Below are 21,424 nucleotides of genomic sequence, written 5' to 3'. Positions count from 1 at the left end.
AAAGAAAAAAAAGATTTATTTCCCCTCTTTTTCATCTTCCAATATCCACCAGTACCTCAGAGTGGCAGAATCTAACAAGAAGCCAGCCAGAGAGAGGTTGTCATGTCCCAACAGAGTCAAACACAGAAGGGTGGCGAAGGAGGTGAGGACTGCTCATGCAAACGACTGTCTCACTTTGTCTTAGCTTGTCCAGTAGCAGGAGGGAGTTCTGTTCTCCCAGAATTTGTAGTGTAGGGCATCTACTTCTCTTTATACTAATTTTGATTCTTACTTTAAAGCACCGTTCTGAGTCATCTCTTTTTCTCCATTTTCAGCATTTTTTAAAAGATTTATTTATTTATTTATTATTAGAGAGAGAGAGAGAGAGAGAGTGTGAGTGAGCAGGGAGAGGGACAAAAAGAGAGAGAGCAGAGCATGGAGCCAGGCATGGGGCTACATCCCAGGACCCGGAGATCTTGACATGATCTGAAATCAAGAGTCAGCAGCTCAACCACCTGAGCCACCCAGGCACCCCTCACTATTGTTCTCTTACTCTAAGTCCCTTCCACCTAACACTTGCCTCGTTTTAACCTTCCAGTTAGAAATACACTGCAAAGGTCCATGAACTTTTATCTTCAAATTCTTACTATTTTTTTTAAACATATAATTACTGAACTCTATGTTAAAGAATTATTGATGCATTGGTCAGGATGAGTAGCTATGAATTTATCCTTTATGGTTTGTTTTATTGTGAAATGGATATAAACATGGAGGTATTTAGGAAAACAAGGACTCTAAATAAAACCAAGAGCTCTGTCATTGTCTAATTTAAAAACATAAAGTTCAGAAGATAGATTTATTACATCACTGAAACCTATTAGGTCAAAGATTATTTAGCTACTTTATGCTCTAATTGCAATTCTTTATTTACTTCCCACTTCCCCATCCCTATTATATATCCCCAGCTGTTGTTCAAAATGGGCTATCTTTCTTCAGATGTGACATACTCTCAAATCTCCATAGATCATGCTGACCCAATCTCCCCTTTCCTTCTTTCCTTCTTAGCCGAGTAAGTGCTCTTCACTGACTGAGGCCCTGCTCAGTTGTTCTGACCTTGGTGAAACCTTTCCATGTCATTTGGAACATTTCCAGAGTATCTGGTTCATACTGTTTTGTTTATAACTCATCACATGATGTTTTTAACACTTTAGTACCAAAGTGGCCTAATAAGGAAGATGGGTTTTCCATAGTAGGGTCAAGTGAGCCCAACCGAACAGGAATTTCATCTTTGTATTCAATCTTCAATGAGTTCTATCTCCTCCATTAAATTATGAGCTCCACGTTGAAAGCAAGAAATAAATGTCTCTTGTATTTCTATTTCTAGCATCTAGTTCAATGCTGGGTACATAGTGGGCTTCAATAAATGCCTAATGTAATTTAATTATACATTAGGTGGCAGAATGCCAGAGTCACATAATATAGTGCTTTTGGATGGTGTGCATATTTCTGATTTTCCTACCTGTTCTGGTATGACAAGTACCAATTTTCTAAACTTTGAAAACATCTGACATATATTATTTTTAAAAGTTAATATTCCTTCCCGAGATCATTTAACCATTTCTTGCAGACATTTGAAATCATAAAGAAGCATATTTATTTTTCCAATTTTTATGACCATGTATTAGTTTTACCTGATTAGTATTGGTTAGATTTGACCCAATTTTAATCTTATATTTATTGTGTCACTAATTTATGCAGAAAATATTGCAAAGCCTCTTTTAGAACACTGGCCTTTTGAGACTGGGGACTTAGGTAGTCCTTATCATGTTCTTGGTTGCCTTACAGTATCATTCTGGATGGTGGTTAATAATGCTTTATATTTATCTTTGAGGAAAGGCTTTGAGATGACTCTAAGCTTAGGAGGCACAGTCAAGAACTGCACCAGGGTTTTCAAATAGCAGCTATGATCATGAGACCAAAGGCAATCTTTGGCCAAATGCTGTGGAATCACGATGCAGGGCATTTTTCTCCAAGCTCTGCTTACTCATGTGGATCTCTGTTGTCAACTGTGCTCTCATCTTAGGGTATGGACTGCCATATAAGCTCCGTGTTGGTTAGGCTCTTTTGTTGCCCTTGATTTCTGAGTATTTCCATTCTTAAGATCAAAAGCCCACAAAGAAAAAAGTACTAATAAAAGAGAATTGCACTCTATACTTAAACATGGATGGGGCTTAGAGAATTAGGGTATCTCGTCCTCAGAAGCTTGTATGTTATCATAGTGAACAAACGGACTTTCTGTCTGGGCTTAGAGCCACCCAGGCGCCCCCAGTTTTCTCTTTCTTAAACTCATTTCTTTTCTCTGCATTTTGACGCCATATCCGTTTGAGGCAAGCTGTGGCAGGCACATTTACTAAAAGGATACCCATGTTGGGAAGCAGCAGCCAAAGGCTCAGTGCCAGGATTAGCCATTAGCAGTAGGGGGAAAACATTCTTGTTGTAGTCTTGTTTGCTGGAAGGCTACCCACTGGCATTTGAAATAGTTCTCTCTTGTCAATCAAACAAATTGTCTTGCAGATCTACTGGGTGTTTAGAGGATACAGAGAGAGAATTTTCAGATCTTTAGGTGCTTTTTCAGAAGGTGATCTGTGTTCTGTAGCAATATCTGAATTTTTTTTTAAGGATGGTTCTTCCTTCAGCACTGTTGTTGATGTACCCCTCATGCCTAGAGATTATAGGAAATAATAGTTTTTAGACATATCATTAAAATTGCCCCCATTTTGGAGAGTATTAATGAAAATCTGGCTGTGGGAATATCTTTATCTTGATGTCCCAGGATATTAAGGTAGCCTGAGTTATCAGACCAAAGGATAATATTAGGGTTAAGAATAACTATGGGGACACCTGGCGGACTCATTTGGAAGAGTGTGTGGCTCTTGATCTCAGGGTCATGAGTTTGAGCTTCACATATACAAGTATACAGCCAGTGTACAGGATAGGCTGAGAGGAGTGCTCATAATAACACATAGATGTACCTTAATGTATTAAAATTCTACTTATATAAAAAAGAAAATCGGTAAGGCCTGTAGTGAATAGCCACCTTTGTAATGCAAATACTCCCCCATCTCTAGCATGGTTTCAACTGGTGGTGTTCAACTTTAATCTCTTTATTTTACAGTTCCCCATAGAAGCCCCCCTTTATGTTTTATTAATTCCCACCTCTGATTAAGATTTCATCTGAAGAAAGTGTTGTGCTACTAAAAAATTATTTTTTAAAAACACTGAACTATACACATTATATGGGACAGAATGAGGTAAAATATCGTTCTCCAAAAACCTTTGAATTAAGGATTCCCATTTGAATTGTTTATCCCAATGGGTTATCCTGTGAAAGGCAGAGTCCTTTGAAGAGTTCATCACTCTTATGACATTCCTTATGAAAAGTTCCGTGATGCTGCCAGGCACATGCTCTCTCCTTTGCATTTACCAAACTCCCCTGGGCCATAAAGACATGAATAGTGTCTATCTATATACCACAGGTATATTTTTATAGTGTTGATGAGTTATTGGCCCCCCCCCCCCAATTATAGGAGTAACTCAGGATAATTGCAGTCAGTTTGAGAACATGGGTTGGTGATTTTGTACTGTCAACATACCTAATGTGGAGCTCCATATCCTAGACGTCTTTTCTCTGTATGTTTTAACTTTAGTGCTGACCACTAGACGAATCTGTGTGGGATTTGGAATATGAATGTAAAATAGTTATGATTATACTCCAAAGCATGGTTGGCATATTGTGGCCCACAGGCCAGATTCAGTATGCCAACTGTTTTGGTAAATAAAGTTGTATTAGAACCCAGACACACTTGTTTATATATTGTCTTCTGCTATTTTCATGCTACAATGACAGGGCTAGGTGACTACAAACCACATGACCTGCAAAGTCTAAAACGTTTTTACCTTATGGCCTATCAATTCTGTACCTATTAATAGATATTTCATAAATTTAAAAAAAAAATTGGCTGATCATGTCTCTCCAGGTTGGTGCAAGGCTCCACGTGCTACTTACTGAAACTCACAAAGGCTGGTTCATCTCTTCGACAAGGATGTGCTGGAGCTCCTCCTTCAGCTTGGGATTAGATATGGTGGGAGATAGTTACAGTATGTAGTTTGTCTTTGTCAGTTTTAATTGTCTTCATGTGTTCCAGGTGTCCTAAATTTTCTAAGCTATGTGTCCAGTTTTCTTTCTAACTATCATCCTTGTTGAACTGAAATGACTTAAGGCCCACCATCAGATGCCCTCCACTTTTTTTTTTTTCAACCAGGAAATGGGTCTACTAGCATAGTAAAAATGATCTCAGGGTGGGATATCCCAAAGTAGTTTGGAAAATACTGCTATTTTTATAACAGATATGTAGTTTGTGAATATATAATGGGTTTATTATGGTTATTATAAGTAAAGTAATAAACACATTTAAAAAAAGAAATTTAAATAAAATTAAAAATTCAGTTACTTATCCAAAAGTCACATTTCAAGTGTGCCATAGCCACAAATGCCCACTGACTACCATATTGTACAGTGTAAGTAGACCATACAGTAGGCTCTCAAAAGTGTTTTGCATTGATATCGAGGACTCTATCTATGCTGTTGATTACATTTCTCATGACACACAGTCTCACAAACATGTGCACTAACTGCACTAACAGTTCACTAACTCCTCTTATCTAAAAGTAATTTTCTTCCTTTCAGTTCTCCCACATCCAACCTGAGAAATAATTATTTATTTTTCAAGTATCATCTATCAATGAAATATTTTGACTCTTTCTTCTGAAAAGAATCAATTATTTCATCCTCTTTGTTCCACTGTACATCTATGGATTTTCCTTCTAGGATAATTTTTCATACTTTATTGAATTTCATACTTTATTGGAGGCCTCTGGATGGCAGGAACTGGGGCTTATTTGTCTTTGTATTTTCCATATCTGGCACAATTCTGGCATACAGAAGTCACTCAGCAGATGATGGTTTAAGTGAAAGAAGCAAAAGGATCTCTCTATTTTTATTTTTCATTTTCTTATGACATCTATTACTTCTACCCCTTGAATTTTGAATCTCAATTTCTCTTCTTTTGCATGTAAACATGCTAAAGTCTTTTCTGTTTGTTAAAAAATGACATTTATGAAGCTTTCTCAGGTCATATTTAGAGGTTACATGATTGGATAGACCAATTTCCAGACATGTAGATATCTTGTTTGACAGTAATCATAAACACAACTCTTTATTTATAATTCCAAAACCTGACATGTTCTAAAAATCAAAAGATTCCTTAAAATTCATCTGGTACTACATGGTAATAAACCCTGATTTGGTATGCATAGACATGAGACTATTCGTAGTCTACTGACGTTAGTTAATGTGAATTTTCAAATGGTACTTGAGTATCTGTGCCATACTACTTTTTTTTTAAATTGGAAAACTTCTGAGTTCTGAAACACGTGTAGCCTCAAAGGCTTGGCATTGTCTGTGAACTTGTCCATCACTCTGGCTATTTATGTACAGCAAATACATTTTTTTACAGAAACATAAAAACAATTCATCAAAAACAGTTCACTTTTTATATATAAAAGGAATTCTAAGGCTAGTTATTGAAGTTGCAAAACCAGAACAAAATTCTGTTCGATACTTAATAAAATAAACTTTTCTCAAGATTTTGAGGGCATGCCTTATTTTTTAGTCGGATAATGACCAGATGGCTATAAGATTTAGTTTCATCATTTTAAAAAGAGAACACACTTTTATAGAGCCAAAAATAGTTATATAGCCAACAATTACAGAATCGTTCTGGAATTTTCTGTACTTACACTGTCTATATTCAAAGTTGCAGGATACTCTGTCTTTTTGATAGACATAATTCTACCAGACAGAATAAAATCATCTTGAAATGATATGGCAGATACTTGACTATTCAGTCACACACAGAGGTTCACACTCTAGAAGCAATCATGGAAACTTAAAACATGATTCATGCTCAAAGACTGTGAATCTTCCCCAAATTTTGACTGCATTTCCAGTAAATAACTCTGCATTTCTTCAGTAACCGTGGTTCCATTGACTACAGGGAAGTTTAGCAGTAGAAGTGAATGGAGTCTCCAGTGGACATTGGCCCAATCCACATGAACAATTTGAGTGTGAATGCACTCACTTCCTGGAACAAATCAGCAATGTTCTTACATTTTCCCCTGCAGTTTCAAGTTCAGTGTTGAATTACTCTATCATATCAGTAAAAAATACAAGCTGTGAACCTCTGGCAGGCGAACAAGTTAGAGATCTAAGACATGTCTGTTTTCAAAAAAGTACCTTATTTGGGGAAGCAGTTCAGCGAATCTCTATCAAGTTACAGTGACCAGGTCAGTTACTAAGCTATGGTCTGGCAGCGTTAGGCCCACATGGCCACTGGGAGCTTTGGGAAGCTGGGGTTGGTATTCTGTAAACTGCATTCTTGTAAACTGCATTTAACTCCTGCACTTGGCCTGTAGGAGGCACTAGAGAGAGACCAGGAGCCTGGGTGGAGCAGAAGGGACAGGCTCCTTCCCATATATCCCCCCCCCATATATTTTCTATTCCTGATTTTATGTTTTGCACCTGTCATTGTTATCCTAACAATGCTTCCTCACTCTAGAAGCAATGTATTTTTTTTTCCTAATAGCAACAGGTGTTTCAGTCTGCTATTTTTCTGACACTTCCCCAAACCAGCCTCACTGAACCTTGTCAGAGATACCATCACCAGCTGACAGGTTCCTCCTTCCCAAAGTCTAGGTTCTGGCTGCAGAGTCTCTTCTTTGACCTGATACCAGCTGGCCAGAGACCCAGCATCCCCAGGGACTCAGCAAGCCCACCCTCTCTGGTGCCTCTCAGTCTCCAAGTTTCTTTCTTTCTTTAATTTTAATTTAAATTAAAAAAAAATTTTTTTATAAACATATAATGCATTTTTATCCCCAGGGGCATAGGTCTGTGAATCACCAAGTTTACACACTTCACAGCACTCACCATAGCACATACCCTCCCCAATGTCCATAACCCCATCCCCCTCTCCCAACACCCCTCCCCCGAGCAACCCTCACTTTGTTTTGTGAGATTAAGAGTCACTTATGGTTTGTCTCCCTCCCGAACCCATCTTGTTTCATTTATTCTTCTCCTACCCCCTTAACCCCTCATGTTGCATCACACTTCCTCATATTAGGGAGATCATATGATAGTTGTCTTTCTCCCTCAATCTCCAAGTTTCTAACTTTTAACACAAATTTTAGCCCCATTTCTTCCCTCCCTAGCCTAGGGGTAGTAGCTGCTCCTGCTGTTACTATCTCCTTGATGCCTTCATATTCCCTCTTTGACTTTGGAGTTTTCGAATACCTGAACTAAACATTCTTTTTTTTTTTTTTTTAAGATTTTATTGATTTCTTTGACAGAGATCACAAGTAGGCAGAGAGGCAGGCAGAGAGAGAGAGAGAGAGAGAGGAGGAAGCAGGCTCAGTGCCGAGCAGAGAGCCCGATGTGGGACTCGATCTAGGACCCTGGAATCATGACCTGAGCTGAAGGCAGAGGCTTTAACCCACTGAGCCACCCAGGCGCCCTGAGCTAAACATTCTTTATGGTAAATCTCGCAGTTCAAATAACAAGTCTGACTTTTGTCTTCTGAGTGGATGTTGGCTCATAAAGCTGATAGCCACAGGATTGCATCAAAAGAAACTCAGACATAAGATTTCAATCCATCTTCTCCTAAATACTCTTTATTTGTTAAGACCTCAAACTGAAGGCACCTCCCTGATTACTTTTCCATCAAAGCGAGTAGTGAGTCTCATGTGCTGGCCCAGAATACTAATTCTTGTGGTGAAGTTCTTCTTGTAATTGTTAATTATCTGTTAAGTCATCTCAACCCTTCATTTGTAAATGCTTGGTGTAGCAAGTAAACTCATTTTTCTCATATTTAGGCTAAACTCAAATTTGTTACTGAAAAAACACTATTCCTTATTAGCTAATGTTATGCTGATATGATTAAGAACAATTTCCCCTAAAATCCCAGGTGATTCTCCTCCCCCACCCTACCATGAGGTCACATGCTGGGAACTCCTTATATAGGAAAATACCCAAAGCAAAAGTTTGCATTGTGATGTTTTTGTTTGTTGTTTTGTTTTACTGTTTCAAAATCAGATTGCACCCGGACCTTTGCTCTCAAATAGGTTAACTGGGAGCTTGCTTTAGCGTTTCCAGTTTTCCTGAGGCCTAAGTTCAAATTAATACCAATATCTGTTTCTGTATATCACAATTACACTTTTAAAGATTTTATTTATTTATTTGACAGACAGAGATCACAAGTAGGCAGAGAGGCAGGCAGAGAGAGAGGGAGAGGGGGAGAATCAGGCTCCTCGCTGAGCAGAGAGCCTGATGCTGGACTCTGGGATCATGACCTGAGCTGAAGGCAGTGGCTTAACCCGCTGAGCCACCTAGGCGCCCCACAATTATACTTTTAAATCAGTTCTTAGAATTGCTTAGTGAAGATTTAAGTGTGTGGAGAAGAACAGAGATAGCAAAGAAAACAACTCCAAAGTCTTTTGGCTTTGTGGAAGTCACGTTCTGTAAAGCTTTTTGTTTTTAATTTTTATCTATTTATTTAATTTATTTTATTTTTCTTATTTTTTATTCATTTTTACTTTAGTTTTACTTTATATAAGCTATTCCTAAATTCCCTGAATTGAGAAGTAAATCAAAACAAATCTCTTGGATAATTCTTACTTGTATCACATTGTATATGTAAACACTGTTTTCCACTTGGTAAGCACAAGTAAGACCGATCCTGCCCACACAGTTTACTGGTTTACAGGGATGCTACATAGGAGGAAAACAGAGAAGAGGCTGTTTTGCTTTTGTTTGAGATTCACAACAGCTGTTATATTCTTCTTGACTGCTTCCAAATTTAATAAGGCCCAATAAATCTCTAAGAAAACAGCCCTGAGACACTGCTATTGGTTTTATTTTGCTGTTGAGCTCATAGTACAAGTCTCTCTCTCTGCAGCACTCTTTCTGGCTCATTTAAGAGTGACTCATGCCAGTTATAACCCCCAAAATACGAGCCCGGAAAAGCACACAGGAAAAGCACATCTCTGGCAATGGATGTCCACTAACAGAAATCTTCACTTAAATCCCAATTCAGACTAGTAACTTGTGCAAGTCAGGTGTCTGAGATTGCTAGTCTGCCTGTCCTCAGAGCCTTAAATGCCCTTTCCAAACCATTGCTTCAAATTCCTGGCTATTCTCTTATAAACCATTTGCAGGAAAAATATCATCAGAAGCTCATGTAATTTCCTGGTCGGCAAAATGCACCCTAGCCTCCTTCTTTGGGATCACTGTCATGGAGATTACACACCCAGTGTAGGAAGCCGAAAGGAGCATACTACTGATGTGAGTAATATATTTTCAATTTTTAATGAAGTGTTACTTGTCTGCAACATTATCTGTTTTAGGTTCCAGGCTGTGTGCCAGTGATAAACTGCATAGCTCAACATCTTATCTATTTTTAAGAGACCAGTCTTTAAAGGTAAATTCCCTGTTTTCCTCAGTGAACCGATCCAGTGTTTGGCTACCATTATACGCTTTAAAAGTGTACGCGAGGGGCGCCTGGGTGGCTCAGTGGGTTAAGCCACTGCCTTCGGGTCAGGTCATGATCTCGGGGTCCTGGGATCGAGTCCCGCATTGGGCTCTCTGCTCCACAGGGAGCCTGCTTCCTCCTCTCTCTCTCTGCCTGCCTCTCTGCCTACTTGTGATCTCTCTCTGTCAAATGGAAAAATAAAAAAAAATCTTTAAAAAATAAAAAAAATAATAATAAAAAATAAAAAATAATATAAAAAAAATTAAAAAAAAGTGTACGCGATGTGATTTTCTTGATATGTGTGACGATGGGGGACTTAAATATATTTCTGTTCCATCTTTCATGCAAAAATTGAAGTGATATGCACAACTGATTGTACACAACTGAGGCCAGTCTTCTAATGAGCTAGAGGCTCGTGGGATTTCTGCCTCAGGTGGGCGACAATTAAACACGTTATAAAGGTAAGTCTGGCTGCTGGGTAAGCGGGTTGAAGGAAGGAGAGTCATCTTCTTTGCTGTAAGTTACTTGTGAGTAAGCACTAGCTACCTTCAGATAAGCCAGAGTAAGTCATCCAACTAAAGCTAGGCCTAAAAGAAACCCACATCCTCTGCTAGGGTGGTAGAGAATGAAGACCAGTGTCTTCACTGGCTTTTGGATGGAAGAATAAGGCTGAGGGGAAGGAGGAAGACTCTGAGCCAGTCTGTTCTTAAGAATCAGACTAATAAGGAACTTTCACAGGCGCCTGCAAATGTAACGAACAGGGACAGACCTCAGCAGATCTCTTTCCTGCGGAGGCACACAAGGTTGCTGCATCCAGTTTTGAAACGACTTGTTGAAAGGTGAGTGGGGTATTTCTTGAGTAGATATCGGAGATTTGCTGGAGAGCCCAGTGAAATTTATAAAACTCATGGGCTACTGGCCAGTTTGACTGACTAAATGATACTGTGAGAACTTTTCTCATTGATTCCTTTGGCAAGTCAGAAGTCCTGTTACAAAGCTAAAGGTTAGGAGGAGGCAGGCTGTACCATAATTTCTCTTTTTGTTGATTTTTATGCTGTGACTTTGGAAAATAAACAAGAGGGTTTAAGACGTGAGAATGTGGTAGATCTGCCCGCTCACGTAGGGTACCAAACAATAGAATTAGAAATAGATTTAGTTCTAAGTGAAGTAATTTTATAAACTGGAATTTGAGGGGATGGCATTAATAAAGAAAGAGAAGTAGGTAAATTTGTGAAACTTGCTGTGTGGTCGACATTGGTTATATCATGAATTAATAAAGGACTGAGTAGTGTTTCACAGAAGAATAAAAAAAAAAAGAATGAAAAAAGAGCTGCACCAAGAGGTTCAAATAGGTGTTATGTCAATATACAATAGAAGATACAAGATGTGCTTTATTTTTTTAATTTTAAGATTTTAATTATTTATTTGACAGAGAGAGACACAGCTAGAGAGGGAACAGAAGGAGGTAGAGTGGGAGAGAGAGAAGCAGGCTTCCCTCAGAAGAGGGAGCCTGATGCGGGGCTCAATTCCAGGACACTGAGATCATGACCCGAGCTGAAGGCAGATGGCAATGACTGAGCCACCCAGGCGCCCTTCAAAGTTTGCTTTAAGTTTGACAGGTAAATATTCTCATAAAGGGGGTACCACTGATTCTTGAAGTTGGGACAGATAACCTATAAGCATTTAAATAAGACTTTGCCTAAGAAGTAAATGAAATAAACAGGAAAAGGAGATGTAAAAAAAGAAAATACAAAATTTTCTAGAATAAATCTGAAGATAGAGCCCTCCTAGACATATTTGAATAATAATAAAAATAGAGAAAGCCATAAGGTTGAAAAAAATCCTATACATTTTAGGTGTAATGTGATTCTGTTCTAATGTAAAATCTCAACTGTATTATCAGTGGAAAGATGCCAACATTCAGACATGTGCTGAAGCCCCATTCTGCCTCAAACAAAATATCTGATAAATTATTGCCTTGCTTAGTTGGTGATTTGTTTTTTACTCAGAGATGAAAACAACCAGTACAGCTGATGTTCTAGATCAGTGGTGGGAGAGGATTTGCCTTTGCAAAATCCCCACCACCACCACCAATGTCCCCCACCAAACACTCCCTGTTGAGGGAGGGGAGCGGATTCAGATACATTTTTCACATCTGCCTTAGATCATTAAAGCATTGCTAACAGTTGTTAAAGAACATGTAGTTACAGAATTAAACCTAGTTTTAGGTGAAGTAGTACTAGATATTAGGAAAATAGATTTTGAAAAGTTAAGAAGAAGGGTGGATACTCAATGATTGTTGAGCAATTGTTTTGGTCTTGGCACTGGGCTAGACAAATGATTAAACAAAAACTGTCTACTATTAAGTCACAAGGATTACATTGCAACATATTACTATCAAGTTACAAAGTGGGGGTAGGGGATGAAAATTCAGAGATTAGATCACTTGCTCCAGCTCCTACAGGCAGCCAAAGCAGCGCTATAATCTGAACTCATCAGTCTAGCTCCAAAGCCCAGGCTTTATGGGTGTGACCTGTTGACCTGAAAACCTTGCAAGTCTAACCACCTTTTGAAAAGCCTCTACAATAAATAAATCCTTGTAGTGGTACAGGACTTCTCAGAGGAGTTCAGATTTAAAAGGTCCACCTGCAAAAGATGCAAGGTGGGCATTCGCAAGGGTGGAATAATCCAAAGATTTTCCAAATTAAGAGGACTTTATTGACCATGTTTTAAACATGAGAGAGAGAATGAAAGAGCAATTCATTACTGTTGAGGAAAGATAATATCAAATCACAAGGCAGCAACAGCCTTCTCCTCCTCTGCCTTCTGTATTCTTCCCATATTTCCAGGTATAAACAATAGGAATCTAGTATGCAAATATCCAAGAACTGTAAAAAGTTTGCATTCCATTACCCCCTCCTACTGCTCAATCTTTAATAGCATTTGTAATCTCTTCTGTCATCAGAGGTTTTTTCAATCTTAATTTACTTTTTCACGTTTCCATTGTGCTCAGTCAGACACCGTCTCTAATTAACTACCTAAGAAAAGTCACTGTGCACCCACAAAGAGATCCACAATTGGTTAGAACCCCAAAAAGCCCCCACTATTAAAATTAAAGTTTCATCCTGTGCCTCTGTGCATATATAAGCCTTTTATGTATGGAAAATGCTTGCATTTCGTCCTTTTACACACTGGCGGTAAATTATGAGTTTTATTCTCAGCACGAGGTCAGTTGAAATGTTCAGTGTATTATTTCTACTAATTACCTTGGCTGTTCCTTATTTCTGTCAGTCTTAGCATCCAGTAACCAGTGGTTGTTGACAAGTAAAAACTAGAAGTTCTCGTTAGCAGTGTTAGAATTGTAGCTGAGATCAGTACTGCTATGATCGAGGGAGAATGTCTCTTCTTGGTATAGCTCTTTCTACTTGTTTATTTGTTTAAATAATTTCCTATTTCCAATGTCTGGAATTAGAAAATGATGGAAAAGCTGTAAGATTACCCCTCAGCTTGAGCCTAAACCCATTCTTCAACTGTTATTGAGTGTGCCCGAATGCAGTGTCTTTCCCAAGCCAAGCCTTAGTGTGTTTCCCTGGATAACTCTATGGACTCCCAAGAGTCTTGTCTCACCTGCTACATTACAGAGCTGAATCCCTCCACTGGCCATCTGTACCCTTTCCAGTGGAGCTTTACTTCTCTAGGCATCTTTCTGGACCAAGCCTGCGCTGACTGGTGAGAATCGAGTGTTAAATTTTCAGGAATTTTGTGCACTGTTGATGTCCTGCGGGAGCTTGAAATGGACTATGGTTAGAATATTTACACCACTGAAATCAGTGAATGCTAGAAATCAGCAAACGTTACAAATCAGGGCTCCAAGAGCCTGTTGTTAAAACACTGACCAGCACTCAGGGCTAATTGGAAGGATCATTTGACAACCCAGAGAACAAATTTTCTTGTTCCTTATTTCTGAAAATAGCAAGTAGCTGCACTAATGCAGCTGAAAATCTTTTAGGAAAAAGTTTCCTTTCCCCCACTATTAATCTCTCTCTGTTCCCAACCCTCATTTCCAGTCTTTTTTTGTATTTGCATCAGGTCAGAAATGCTCCAAGTTGGATTTTGTGTGTGTGTGTGATATCTTACTAGATGGTCTTTGTGCTCTCTGTGTGGTTTCTATCACATGCCAAATGTGGAGCTTTGTATATAATAAGTCTTTAAAAACTTCACTGCTACACTAACATAAGAGCCAAACAGTCACCATTCAAATCTAGAGAGACCTCTGAAGTCAGGTTGACTCTTTTTCTCAAATCTGCGGAATCATTTTACGAAGGCAAATATATTAAGAGAAGTCTTGGTGTTAGAAGAGGAGTCTGAGCACCGTACATTCCGTGCTGGTTGGTAAGGTGCCGGCTGGGCAACACTTGTTCCTTGCATTTCCTTCCCTGTAGAGGGAGCTCCACTAGGGCAACTCTTCTGATTTTTCTTAACTCCCAGGCATACTACTGTCTAGGAGAATGCAGTGGCTTATTTTGTTCTTGAGTGTCAAAATGCCAGCTATTTCTTCCTCTGTGTACAATCCAGTTGCCAAGGAATAAGTCATTTTGGTTTCTCTTCCCTGCTCTATATTTTACATGATGTGCACTCCAATTCCGTTGTCTGAGAATGATAGGAACATCTACTTTTAGAGTTCTATATTAGGAAGCCCTTGGTTCTTACAAACCTAGACCATGTTCTTTAACTCAATCTTAATAATAAAGATAACATTCTGGCTTCTATTTTTAGACTCCTTTGTCTTCATTAATGGTTCAGAACTAAGGAAACGAGGAGTGTGATTTGTTGGGTCCCTTCAAAAACAAAACTGATGTGATTTTGGAAAAGTCACTTAAGTTTTGTTTCTCAATTAGTTAAAAAAAAAAAAAGAGGAAAGTTAATGATGTGGTAGGGTTCCCTGATTCGGCAAACATTGAATACCTGTTACATTTAGTAAATGCCTGATGCGTGTCAAGCATTACCTAAGGTACTAGGAATATCCTGTCCCAGGCAATATAAGGGCAGTTATAGACATGCAAAAAATCTACTTGCAGAGTTCATAATCTAGGAATGAGCTATAATATACTCTAAGTGCCATAGGAAGAGCATGAAGAGAGAGGGCCTAACTCAAATTTGAATTCAAGAAGAGGAAAGAGATGTTTTTTCTTAAGTAAACTCCCAGCAACAAATGTTTTACCAAATTGATTTTTCTTTTAATTCCTATTCAGTTTATGGGAAATATGTTAATGAACTAGAAAGGGAGGAAAATTAGCTGGAGAACCTATGTACTGATTATTGAAAAAAAAATCGAGTTGACCATAGTAACATTTTCCAAACTATTAGTTTGGAAGGCCTGCCATTTAGCAGAATATCTCAGTCTTACAAGTAGCTGAAACAACAGAAATGTGTTTCTCATGATTTTGTAGGCTGGAAGTTCAAGATCAAGGTACTGGCAGGTGGGTTTCTTCTGAAGTCTCTCTCCTTGTTTGTAGATGGTCATCATCTCCCTGTATCTTCACATGGTCTCCCCTCTGGATGATTGTGTCCTAATCTTCTCTTATCTTCTTATAAGGATGCCAGTCATACTGAATTAGAACTTTCCCTAATGACCTTATTTACTTGTTTTATTCTTCAGAGACCCTATCTCCAAGAGTCACATTCTGGGTTCTTGGGGGTAAGGACTTCAATGTAAGAATACCAGGGGGAGACAGTTTAGTCTGTAACAGCAACCTTGCATGAAAACTTCTCTAGCAGTAGCAAGAAACTTAGTCATAATCTTGAGAATCAAACATTCTCTAGCACCCTTTTCCAGATGCTAGTGATTTGCCCAATTGTCCTTAGTAAGTACATCTTTTTCCTCACCTAAAATTCTGTCTTTTCTGTATGACCTACTGGTTATACTGGCCTCTTTCAGATGATTATTATGTGTGGAACTGTATAATTAAGAAATGGTTAAAATTTGCTGACTTATTAAAATTCTCCTGTTACTTTTTATTGGAAGAATTATGTCTAAGAGACCTTAGTATAGCACGTATTTCTTTATCTCTTGTTTAATTTTTCTTTTTCTTTTTTTTTTTTCCATTCTAATACTTAGAACTACCTTGGGGACAAAATGAGGGAATTGGAGATCAGTCAAGAAGAGTTGAATTCATGCAGCTGTTTGCATCCAGCTGAGTTCTCTGTTTATGTATTTTTCAGGAAATTATAGAAACTGTTAAAAGAGAGTGCTGCAAAAATGGAAAGTTTTTAGCAGATAATTTGCTTTGGGTATGAGACCTTGTTGGAAAGCTCTCTTGAATCTGATATTACCCTAACTTGAGCACAGAGCTTAAAGCATGTTAGAAATCCACTGATGAGAAATCTGCCATATCCTTTGCCATCTGTGCTATGCCCACAGATGAGATTGGAATTTTACCATCAGCCCTTGCAATATGTATTGAGTATAGAACAAATTCCTACCCCTCCCCCACACCTTGTGCTTTGTCATTCTGACTCTTTAACACATTTTATTTTTCTGTCTTTATTTTTGTTGTTGTTGTTGTTAATTCTGCGGGGGGGGGGGACCCAACAACAACAACAAAAAAACCAGCATGACTTCTGATTTTAATCACACATTTCTTCTGGAATCTCATGTGGATTAAGGATGCCAGGGACAGACATTTGAAGTTTATGTTTCTCTTCCTGAGCCTGTCGAAGGGCTGTTTCTCTTTCTTCCAAAAACAGATCAGAAGTATCTTCACCTGCAAACTCCTTTATTTGTACTAGGAAATCCCTAAGATGTTCCTTGAAAGCAGGAATATCCTGATTTAAGCTGAAAAGCCTCTTGTAGATGAGGGAATGCAGATTTAAGGAGATTTGCCACATATTCCTGAATGAACATCTGGTTGTTAACTGGATTTCCAGGATTTAATGGTGTACTTATTTTTCCTTCTTCAACCAAATTAAACATATATGCAAGTATTGACGCATGCATTGTCAAACCAGCAGTATGTGAGGTGTCTGTCACAACAGAAAAGATATGCTGAAGAATATCACAAAAATAAGTCTGATAGAAACTCTGAGCTGCAGCTTCTTCTTGTGCAACATTTTGTAAGAGTGTAAAAAGTATCTGTAAGCCTGTATCTGCAACGTTCCTCATAGTATGCTTAAAAGCCCAAATAATGGAATCCAAAACAAGTTTAAATTGTGCAGGTGGTATAGCCAGGAATGCTGGGAAACAATGAGAATTGACAGCCTGAAGTAGTAAGAAAAAGTTCGTTCTGTGTTCAGGATATTCTTAAAAGTCCTTATTTATCATATTCAATGTGCATTCAAAAACAGCATCAAATATTTGAGGTATTTCAGCTGTTATATGTCCTCCTAACTTGTTGACAATAATAGCCATAGTACTAAGCACTTCTGGTTCTCTAGCAGCTGGGACATTTCTCTGATAATCAATGAGAACTGCCTCCAATAGAGGAGGAACAAAATTTTCAGCTACCATCTGTGGATCATTGGATTGGCTCACCCAACCAGATATTAACTTTAAAGTTTCCCTTTTTACTGTTCGCATACTTCTAATCAGCGGTTGCTTTGTAACCATCTCACCATTAGCTTGGATAGCTGCTGAAATATTTTCACTGAGGCACTTGTATACATTAAGCATATCTAAATAAATTCTCCCAAGCTGAATTACAAAGGGATGTCCGACAGCTTTGCAGGCTCTAACATTTGTTTTCAATATGCTACCGAGCTGCTTAACTGTTTCAGGATCTTTAAGTATATCCACATTTTTGGTTGCCTGCTGGATTATGCTATCCCAAACCTGATTAGGGAGTAGCATATATTTTTCTATCAAATGTTCTTGTACTGTTTGGTCTGTTTGTGCACCAATCATGTACCCGACAGCTTCATAAAATGTACGGACCTGTTGAGGCTGAAGATCACAAATTATAGTGTTGATATTGTTCAAAATTTCATCAATAAATGGCATTACTTCTCCAACCTGAACCTGAACAAAATGCCTGCGGCATTTCTGAGCTATTTTAATGAAAGTATCACAAGCCATGTCTTGGACTCCGTCATGGGTCTCGTGCATGAATTCAAACAACTTGTTAACTACAGTCTTCAAAAACTTCCAGTGAGCTCTTAAAAACCTTGGATATTGACCTACTATGTACATGATATTTGATGCAATAATAGCTTTATTATCTGTGCCTCTTTTCTGTTCACATAATCCTAATAGATCCTTTATAACAGCAACAAGAGAGCGTTTTTCATCCTCTTCATGCATTGCTCCACTAATGGAGCCTATTGCCCAACACAATGTATTCAAATTTTTCCATGACCACTCTGTACCATTCACTTGATTGTGAAGTTTCTCAGTCATTATTCTTTCTGTATCTACATAATCCAGATGAGTAAGATAAATTAATGTTTCTCTCATATTCTTATACAAATTAATGGAATCTGTATCCTTCATGAATTCTCTTACAACTTCTCCCTGATCATTTTCTACAACCAATACTTCCTCTGGTTTAGCCATACGACTAACCATCAATAAACGGACCTTGGATAACACGGGCAAATACAGCTGTCTCCTGGGAGGAACATCAAAATGTTGACTTCCAGATAGCAATGGAGAAGCAGATGTAGAGAATGGGCTCTCTCTATAGAGTTCAGCTGCCAAATGATTCCAGTACTCAAGACAAATCTTAAAGATTTCAGTTTCCTCCACTTCTGATACCAACAACATGTAATGAAGGGCCTCCATGAGTGTTTCCCTGAGATTTAACCTTTTCTCTATAAGTTGACCATGTTCCTTAAGAAAGGTGCAGAGAAACAAACTGAGATTTTGAATAAAGTTCTGTTCATCATCTTTTCCATTTGAGTATGCAAGTTGAATATTGGTATTTAAAGGAAGCATCTGTTTTAGCTGCATCATTGTCAGTGTAAATAGCGTTACAAATTGTTCCTCATACTGGCTTACACTTACACCAGCAATCTCAGTGAGGCACTTCAGAGAGACATTTCGAAACATTGGAACATTCAGGAACTTATAAATTAATGTGCTGATTAACTTGGTCTCAAAAATATATCCCAGTGGAATCCAATTAAGAAATCTGAGCAATGTTTCCAAAGTTGCATGTACAAGTGGAGCATTCTGGGAATTTTCCATCACAAACTGACACAGCTGAAAAATTTGTGAGAATTCATTGCACATGCTGTCTTTTAAATGCTTAGCTTTCACTTGAGTTATCTGTCCACTAGAGAAATCAAATACTTCTTCACTCAAGAGTTTGAGAATCACCATATTATTCTGACAGAGACTTTCACTGGTTCTACTTGCTCCAACAATGTCACTGATAAAAGTTGGCCAGTGTTTTGGCCATTCTTGTTTTAGTATCTGAACAAGAATCATATTTAATTTCCCAATATACACCTTTTCCTTCTCTACACAAGTTGGGTCAGATGACGTCTTGATAATGAGGCCAACAACATATTTTTTAATTCCATCACACTGGTTCCTTGGAAGAATCTTCCACCTTGTTTTTATCACATTTTCCAAAATTTGTAGTCCATAATATTTCGTGTTCATATTCTGTGAAAATTCCAAAATTGTGTCGACTCTTGTCCACGCATCAGGATGCTCCTTTAAATGTGTCAGTACTTCTTGAGCCATTCTTTGCTGGGCTCCTTCTCCATGGTATAAGCAATTCACCACATTGTCTAGAAGGTTGATATCCAGTTTTTGGCTGAAATCGAGCAGCTGACGAGCTGCATGGTCTGCTAACATTGTCATAATTGCTGGCATAGATTACCAGAGATTGAACCAACTGCTTCTTCTTTCCTTGTCGGGGGATTAGGGCGAGGGAAGGTGGGGAGGGGGGAGAGGGGAGGAAATCAAGGTGGGTTTCACAGTTTTCCCACCTTAAAAAAAAAAAGGAAATTAAAAAAACGAAGATAAGGGCAAAAAAAGCTCAACAATATTTACTATTTCAGGGATACCCCCCACGACACACACCCACCCGCCCCCCCAAAAAAGGAAGGGGAATTAATCCGTGGAATAAATGCTCCCGCCTGGCTGGGGAGTGAGGGAAGGGGGAGGGGAAAGGGGTCAAGTCCCAAAGATTCAGCCCCAGGGGGACCCTCCAGCCACAGGCGGCAGCAGAAGCGGCAGGAGTAGGGGGTATAGAGTCCACAAGGCCGGGGGACGCTCTGCTGCCAGTTGCAGTCCGACTCCCCCCTACCAAAATACAGCTCCCTCTCTCACGCGGCTCCGGCGCTGGGCCCCCCCACCCAGGCTCGCCTAAACTTTCCCCTCTTCTCCTGCTCCTCAGCGACTGGTGGTTCCCCCCTCCCCCTCTGGGTGGTTGCACGGACTGCAGCAGCAAAGACTGGAACAGGCACCGCCGCCGGGGCTGTAGCTACTGTTGCTCTTGCTGATGCTGTAGCTCCCGCTGCTCCTGCCGCGGCCGCTCTGTCTTTATTCTAAAATGTATTTTATCTTTGTTATTCTTTCTCTCAATTTTATTTTCTTATTTTGTATTTCAATAGATTTCCACTTAAAGTTCTGGAGAGTTTTAAGGAAAATAGTTGTGACAGAAACCTAAGGAAAGAGATTTCCAAATTAAATACCCTCTGTTTCACGGGCAAATGAGACCAAACCAGCAATTCATTTGGAGACCCATATAGTAAGTTGTTCATACTTGACCAGGTGAAAATCTCTAATAGAGAATATCTTAGACTTAATAAAAAAATGAAGATTTTGTTTTTCCTTTAATCTTGATATTATTAAAGGGTCGAGTTCTTTGAATTTGGAGAACAACCAATCATTGTATGTCAGTTTCATGAGGCCCAGTTTTTTAAAAGAATTTAAATGTTACAACCACATCAATTGATTTTATTTTTATTTTATTTTTATTATGTTCAGTTAGCCAGCATATAGTACATCATTAGTTTTTTGATGTAGTGTTCAACGATTCATTAGCTGTGTTTAACATCCAGTGCTCATCACAACACATGTCCTCCTTAATACCTATAACCCTCAGTTTGTTTCCTGGAATCCAGAGTCTCTCATGGTTTGTCTCCCTTGCTGATTTCTTCATTCAGTATCCCATTCAGTTTTCCCTCCTTCCCCTGTGGTCCTCTGTGCTATTCCTTATAATCCACCTATGAGTGAAACCATGTGATAACTGTCCTTATCTGCTTGAGTTATTTTACTTAGCATAATTCCCTCCAGTTCCATCCATGTCAGTGCAAATGGTGGGTATTCATCCTTTCTGATGGCTGAGTAATACTCTATTGTATATTTGATTTTTTTAAAAAAAAGATTCTACTTACATACTTGTCAGAGAGAGAGAGAGTGAGAGAGAGAGAGCACAAGAGCAGGAGGAGTAAACAGGGGAAACAGGATGATTCTATACTTGTTACTCCCCTTTCTCTAGAAAAACATCTTTTAAATCCTATCCATAATACTGACAATAAAAATAATAGTAATATGTTGATATCTGGCATTTATTGTGAATTTATTGCCTGTACTATAACCTCATTTAAACTTGACATTGGAAATGTACTATTACTATACTAATTTAACAAAAAACTCAAACTAAAGACCTGGGAATTATTGGCAATACCAAATACTCTATGAGCAGTCTCTTACCATTTTTCACCCTTCTAATAGCCAATAGACATATCTAACATGGATTATCTGTTCATTTGAAAAGGAAATTTTTGATTTAATACAAAAACAAATTACTGTCTCAAAACTCTACTTCTCTGAAACTTTTTTTTCCAATAAA

General features: G+C 38.5%; 1 pseudogene across 1 annotated transcript; it reads right to left on the bottom strand.

The window, feature by feature from the left end:
- Positions 1 to 16,230: 16,230 nt before the first annotated feature.
- Positions 16,231 to 20,097, bottom strand: LOC309867511 (exportin-1 pseudogene; annotated as a pseudogene). Its single transcript has one exon. The product of its transcript is annotated as an exportin-1 pseudogene (transcript).
- Between the last annotated feature and the right edge of the window lie 1,327 nt (positions 20,098 to 21,424).

Source organism: Mustela nivalis (assembly GCF_964662115.1).
Source record: "Mustela nivalis genome assembly, chromosome: 6".
NCBI classification, from domain to species: Eukaryota; Metazoa; Chordata; class Mammalia; order Carnivora; family Mustelidae; genus Mustela; species Mustela nivalis.
This window is presented reverse-complemented; position numbering and strand designations above follow the sequence as displayed.